Source organism: Chrysochloris asiatica, unplaced genomic scaffold (genome assembly GCF_000296735.1).
Source record: "Chrysochloris asiatica unplaced genomic scaffold, ChrAsi1.0 scaffold00208, whole genome shotgun sequence".
Taxonomy (NCBI): Eukaryota; Metazoa; Chordata; class Mammalia; order Afrosoricida; family Chrysochloridae; genus Chrysochloris; species Chrysochloris asiatica.
The window spans coordinates 5,085,778-5,093,722 of record NW_006408726.1 but is presented as its reverse complement, the minus strand read 5'-3'; positions in this window follow the sequence as shown (position 1 = coordinate 5,093,722).

Below are 7,945 nucleotides of genomic sequence, written 5' to 3'. Positions count from 1 at the left end.
CTAGCTCAGGCACCCCTATAGTCACCCAAATGGATATGTGCAGACAGCAAGGGACCAATGAACAGCTACCAAAAGAAAACAATGTCTACATCTTTATCTCAGCGGTTCTGCCAGGCGTCTGTGGCCGCTCTGATCCTTTCCCCACGTGGTCTCACCCAAGATGGCGGCTTCTGGAACAGCTGAATTTCCCTGACTAGAAAGCAGTAGATTTCTTGTTTCTGCTACAAATTCCCCCAGCTGTGAGTCTTCCAACCTTCTAAGCTTTCTTTTATATGTGGTTCAGAGTTCAGGGACCATCCCCTGAGCCTGCTTGGTCGGGTATTCTGTGTTGTTGTTGGCAGAGCTCTCTTCTATATGCCCACCCGATACACCATCTTGTTTGTTCCCCAGGAGTGGTTAATCTTACAGTCCAGAAAGACAGGATCCGAGGACCATGAAGGGAGAAGAGCGCAAGCTGAATGAGAGACCTTATCCAGAGAAGCAGTGATGCCACAGTCGGAGGCAGAGATGGGGTCCTAGAGAGGGGGAGTGGCTGAGGGCTCTAGATTCATGGGAAGAGAGGGTCTAAGAGTTGGTGGCCAGGATGCAGACTTGCAGAATGTGCCCTTTAGAGGTGTAAGTTATTATATATGCCTGAATTTTTTGTTTTGTTTTTAAAAGCTAAAGTGAGTAGATAGAAATACTGTTAACTAATGGTATGTGGAGGGGATTATAATCATTGCAATGAATGAAACAAAGTGTATGATCTGCCCTGTAAACTTTCACTCAGTCCACAATAAAAACCTTAAAAAATAAACATCAGTTGGATTCCTCTATAGTAACAATGACAGCACTGAAAAGGATATTAGGAAAGCAGTACCATTTATAATAGCCACCTAAAGGATGTAACATATAGGAATAAATGCAATCAGAGAAACAAATGACCTATACAAAGAAAACTACAAAACACTACTACAATAAACAGAGACACTCAAAAATGGAAGAATATACCATGTTCATGGATAGGAAGACTTAACATTGTGAAAATGTCAATACTGCCCAAAGCAATCTACACATATAATGCAACCCCAATCCAGATTCCAACAACCTTCTTTAAAAAGATGGAAAAAAACAATGACAAACTTTATACGGAAAGGAAAGAGACCCAGGATAAGCAAAGCACTGTTTAAGGAGAAGGATAAAGTTTGAAGCCTCTCACTCCCTGATATCATAATTTACTACACAGGTACAGCTTGGTTCTTGTACATTGATCAATGGAACACAATTGAGTATCCAGAAATAAAGCCAACTGATTTTTGACAAAGAGCCTACTTATATTCCAAGGGGAGGAGATAGTCTCTTTAACAGATAATGCAAAAAATTGAAACAAGACTTTTACCTCATGCCATATAAAAAATCAACTCGTCATGGATTAAAGACTTAAATGTGAATCCCAGAATGATAAAGGCCATCAATGAAAAAATAGGGACAAATGTGAGGGCTCTAATACAAGGCAAACATAGACTATGAAATATTGTGAAAATTACACAAACAAAAGTAGACAAAATCTATTATTGGGAAATACTAAAAATTAAAATATATGTGCATCAAAATATTTCACCGAAAGAGTAAAAAGGGAACCCACACAATGGGAAAAAATCGTTTGCAATGACACACCAGACAAGGGACTCTTTTCCAAATTATATAGGAAGCAAATACCCAATTTAAAAAATGGGCACAGGACATGAACAGACATTTCACCAATGAGGAGATCTGGGCAGCCAACAAAATTATGAAGAAATGGTCACGATCACTAGCTATTGTTGTTGTTAGGTGTCCTCGCGTAGGTATCGACCTAAAGTGACCTTATGCACAGGAGAACAAAACACTGCCTGATCCTGGGCAAAGCTCACTACTGTTGCCACACTTGAGTCAAATTGATGCTGCCACTTGGCCAATCTGTCTTGTTGAGGGTCTTCCTCTTTTTATCTGACTCTCCACCTTACCAAACATGATATCCTTCTCCAGGGACTACTCACTCCTGACATTATGTTTGAAGATGAGAGATGAAGTTTGGCCATCTTGGCCTCCAAGGAGCACTCTGGCTGCACTTCTTCCAAAAGAGATACATTGTTTCTTTTGGCAGCCCATGACACTTTCAATATTCTGCTCCAACACCATAACTCAAAAGCATCAATTCTCTACGGTCTTCCTTATTCACTGTCCAGCTTTTGCACGCATATGAGGTTATTGAAAAAACCATCTCTTGGATCAGGCACACTTTAGCTCTCAAGCTGACATCTTTGCTCTTCAAGATTTAAAAAGTTCTGTGCAGCAAATTTTCCTAATGCAATAAGCCATTTAATTTCTTGACTGCTCCTTCCTTGAGAGTTGATAGTTGATCCAAGAAGAATGAAGTCCTTGACAACTTCAATCTTTTCTCCGTTGATAAGAATGTTATTTATTGGTCCAGTGGTTAGGATTTTTGTTTTCTTTACATTGTGATGTAATGCATACATAAGGCTGTGCTCTTTGATATTCATCAGTAAATGTTTTAAATCCTCTTCACTTTCAGCAAGCAAGTTTGTATCATCTGCATATCGCAGATTGTTAATGAGTCTTCCTCCAATCCTGATGCCACGTTTTTCTTCATAGAACACAGCTTCTCTGATTATTTGCTCAGCATATAATTTGGATAAGTGTGGTGAAAGAATACAACATTGTTGCACACGTTTCTTGATTTGAAAACATTCGGTGTTCCCATGTTCTATTTGAACAACTGCTTCTTGGTCCATGTACAGATTCCTCATGAGCACAATTAAGTGTTTTGGAATACTCAAACTTCTTAATGTTGTCCATAGCTTGTCATGATCCGCACAATCGAAAACCTTTGCATATTCGATAAAGCAGAGGTAAACATCTTTCTGATATTCTCTGCTTTCAGCCAGGATCATTTGGACATCATCAATGATATCCCTCATACCACAGCCTCTTAGGAATCTGGCTTGAACCTCTGGAAGTTTTCTGTCAATGAATGATTGTAGCCGTTTCTGTATTACCTTTAGCAAAACTTTACTCGCATGGGATATCAGAGAGATTGCCTGATGATTTCCGCATTCCATTGGGTCACCTCTCTTTGGAATGGGCACAAATACAGATCTCTTACAATCAGTCGACCAGATAGTTGTCTTCCGAATTTCTTGGCAGGGATGAATAAATGCCTCCTGTGCTGCCTCACTTTCTTGAAAGATTTCAATTTTTATTCCATCAATTCCAGGAGCTTGTTCTTTGCCAATTCCTGGAATGCACCTTGGACTTCCTCCTTCAGGATCATTGGCTCTTGATCATATGCTACTTCTTGAAACAGTTGACCATTAAGCATTTCCTTTTGGTACAATGACTCTGTGCATTCCTTTCATCTTCTCTTGATGCCTTCCACATCATTCAATAATTTGCCTAAAGAATCCTTCAATAACGAAAGTCAAGGGTTGAATTTTTTTCTTCAGGTCCCCTAGCTTGAGAAATGTTGAGCGTGTTCTTCCTTTTTGGTTTTCTGATTCTAGATCTTTGCACATTTTTTTGTAATGTTTGGCTTTATCTTCTCGAGCTAATCTTTGAAATGTTCTGTTCAGCTTTTGGACCTCCTCAATTCTTCCATTGGCTTTAGCATTTCTATGCTGGAGAGCAAGTTTCAGTGTCTCTTCTGACATCCATTTTGACCTTTTCCTTCTTTCTTGTCTTCTCAATGACTTTTTGTTTCTTCATGTATGATGCTCTTGATGTCATGCCACAACTCTTCTGGTCTTTAGTCTTTAGTGTTTAATGTATCAAATCTGTTCTTCAGATGATCTCTAAATTCAGGTGGGATATATTCAAGGTCATATTTTGACTCTCATGGACTGGTTTTCATTTTCTTCAGCTTCATTTTGAGTTTATATATGAGTAATTGATGGTCTGTTCCACAGTCTGCCCCTGGCCTTGTTTTCACTGATGATATGGAGCTTTTCCATCCTCACTTTCTGCAGATGTAGTCAATTAGATTTCTATGTACTCCATCTGGTGAGGTCCATGTATATAGCCATCCCTTATGCTGTCTAAAGAAGCTATTTTAAATGAACAAATCATTGGTTTTGCAGAATTGTATCATGCATTCTCCAGCATCATTTCTATTACCAAGGGCCTATTTTCCAACTACTGATACTTCTTCTTTGCTCCCAACCTTTGCATTCCAATCACCAGTAATGATCAATACATCTTGATTGCATGTTTGATCAGTTTCAGGTTGAAGAAGTTGGTAGAATTCTTCTATTTCATCCTCATTGACTTTAGTAGTTGCTGCATGAACTTGAATAATAGTGGTATTAACTGGGCTTCCCTGTAGGCACATGGATATTATCGTATCTCAGACAGCATTGTACCTCATGACTGATCTAGATATGTTCTTTTTGAAAATGAATGCAACACAATTCTTCTTCAATGTGTCATTTCTGGCATAGTAAGCTATGTGGTTGTCAGATTCAAAATGGCCAATACCAGTCCATTTCAGCTCATTAATGCCTAAGAGATCAATGTTTATGCATACCATTTCATTTTTTACAACTTCCAATTTTCCCAGATTCATACTTCATACATTCTATGTTCTGATTTTCAATGGATATTTACAGCTGTTTCTCTTCATTTTGAGTTGTGCTCCATCAGCAAATGAAGGTCCCTCAGGCTTTACTCCATTTACATCATCACAGTCAACTCTACTATGAGGAGGCAGCTCTTCCCCAGTCACATTTTGAGTGCCTTCCACACTGAGGGGCTCATTTCCCAGCACTATATCTAACAGTGTTTCTCTGCTATTCATAAGCTTTTCAGTGACTAAATATTCAGAATTATATTGCTACTCCTTCTTCCTAGTCTATATTCGTCTGGAAGCTCATTTGAAACCTGTCCACCATGGGTGACCCTGCTAGTATTTAAAATACAGGTGGCATAGTTTTCAGAATCACAGCAACTCACCAGCCACCACCGTATGAGTCCCTTGTTGATGTGTCATTGCAAAATATGTTTTTCCCATTCTGTGGGTTCTCTTTTTACTCTTTTGGTGAAGTCTTTTAATGCACATACGTTTTTAATTTTTCTTATGTCCCAATCATCTACTTTGTCTACTTTTGTTTCTGTAGTTTTCAAAACGTTTGGTAGTCTGTATATTCTCTGAATTAGTGCTCTCACATTTTTTTCTGTTTTTTTCATTGATGGCCTTCATAATTTTGATTTAATCCATGCTGAGATGGTTTTTGTATAAGGCATGAGGTAAAGGTCTTGTTTCAATCTTTTGCATATCTCTTTCCAGTTCTGCCAGCACTATTTGTTGAAGAAACTAACCCCTCCCTGTGCATTATATTTAGGTACATTTTCAAAATCAGTTGGCTGTATGTGGATGGCTTAATTTCTGGATTCTTTAGTCTGTTCCATTGATCTATGCACATTTCATTGTACCAGTACCAAGCTGTTTTCACCATTGTAACCATGTAATAAATTTTGAAGTCAGATAGTGAGAGGTTTCCAACCATATTTTTCTTCTTAATCAGTGCTTTGCTTATCCTGGGTCTCTTTCCTTTCCATATAAAGTTTGTAATGTTTTTTCCATCTCTTTGAAGAATGTCATGGGAATCTGGATTCTGACGCATAGCAAGCCTGTATATGGTTTCCAAGGAGCAGCTGGTGAGCTTGAACCACCAACCTTGCAGTTCAAAAAACTTCGCAGTCTGACACATTAGTCCACAGCACCACATTATCAAGAGGTATGGATTAATTGCTACCATTATGTTTGTTTTTGGTGGTGTTGCTGTTTTCTTTGTTCTGTGTGTCATCCTTTGCTGAATTCATGCTTTTTGTGTTCTTTCTTGTGAGTTTCCTCATAGTTTTAATGTTTCCATGTTCTTCTTGGATTTTCATTTTCTTGATTTGTTGTTAAGTGTTAATTTTCTTTGAGGTTACCTTATAGTCCATTAACTTTTCCCTCTATTTAGTGCAGTCTATTTTATCTTGTAATCTACCTGACATTCTCACCATCTGGATCTCTATTCCTATATGTTTACCTTCTTTTAAATTGTAGTTGTTTTGATCATAGACTGGCCTCCCAGATTCCCTGAGTTTGTTCTTATAGTGTTGTTCTATTATTGACTCTTCTATCTGTCGATTTAGTTCTGGGAGGTGCTGTCACACGTATGCCAGTCTCTGTTTTTTGTCTGTTCTTGTTGGTTCTCAATCCACAGAACTCTCTTTAGAATGTTTTGTAGTGCAGGGTTGGCTTTTGAAAAATCCCTTACCTTCTGTTTATCCTGGAATGATATTTTGATTACAGTGTCATATTTGATTGATAGCTTGCTGGATAAAGGATTCTTGGTTGACAGTTTTTTGTTTTGTTTTGTTTTGTTTTGTTTCTTTCAGAGTTTTATGTATGTCTCCCCATTGCCTTCTCACCTTCATGGTTTCTGCTGAGAGATCCGATCTTAATCTGATATGCTTGCCTTTGTATGTAACACTTCTCTATTCCCTAGATGTTTTCATGATTTTCTCCTTATCTTTGATTTTGGAGAGCTTGATTATGATTTGTCTCGGTGATTTTCTTTTGGAGTTTATCCTTCCTGAGGTTCGTTGAGCTTCTTGAATGTTTACCATTTCACTTTTCAGGATGTAGGAGAAATTTTCTTCCAGCAGTTCTTCAACTATTTCCTCTGTGGATTTCTGTGATTCTTCTTGTTCTGGAATGCCAATAATTCTTAAGTTATTCCTCTTCATGCTGTCTAATAGATATATTAAACTTTCTTCGGAGTTTTTTATCCTTTTTTTCTGTTTGCTCTTCTGTCTTAGCTGTATTGAGAAATTTGTCTTACAGCTCACTAGTTCTGCCTTCCATCTCTTCTATTGTACTTCTTTTCCCTTTCAGTGTATTGTCTATTCCTGATATTCTATTATTGATCGTTTGGACCTATTTCTGTAGGTTTTGAATTGTTTCCAACAATCACATTTGATTGTTCCTGTAGAGCTTTCCTGATTTCTTCCTTATTTTTCTCATTTCCTTTGTAAAGTGTTTTGAAACATTTTATAATCAGTTTTCTGAATCCTTTCTCAGGCATTTCCAAGGTTTGCCCTCCTTTCACAATGGAGTCCAGGTCTACCTCTAAGTCCTTTGTCTCAAACATTTTACCTTGTTTATGGACATGTGCTGATATGGTCATCTGATTATCTTCTTGGACATATTTAGTGTTTAGCTGTGCCCTCCCCAGCACCCAAAGTAAACCCCCTACCCCAAGCCCATTGTGGTTTCCTTATATTTCATTAGTTCTTCCCTCCAATTAAGACAGTCTCTTTTATCCAGTAATTTACCTGACCTTCCCACCACCTGGATTTTGTTCCTCTATGTTTACCTTTTTTCACATTGTAACTGTATTGATTATAGAATGACCTCCCAGATCTTCTGTTCTTATAATTTTATTCTGTTCTTGACTCTTCCATTTGTCAACTAAGTTCAGGTTGATGCTGCCATGTACGTCATTCTGTACTTGTTGTGTGTTCTTGTTAGTTCTCAGTCCACAGAATGTCATTTAGGATGTTTTTCATAGCAGGGTTGGCTTTGGTAAAATCCCTTACCTTCTGCTTATCCTGGAATGTTTTGATTACACCATCGTATTTGATTGACAACTTTGTTGGGTAGAAGATTGTTGGGTGGCAGTTTTTTTTTTTTTTTTTTTTTTTTTTTCAGGGTTTTATATATGTCTCCCCATTGCCTTCTTGACTACACGGTTTCTGTTGAGAAATCTGAGCTTACTCTGATTTGCTTGCCTTTGTATGTTATATTTCTCTTTTTCCTAACTGCTTTCAAGATGCTGTCTTTATCTTTGATTTTGGAGAGCTTGATTATTATATGTCTTGGTGATTGTCTTTTAGGGTCTATCCATCCTGGGGTTCGTTG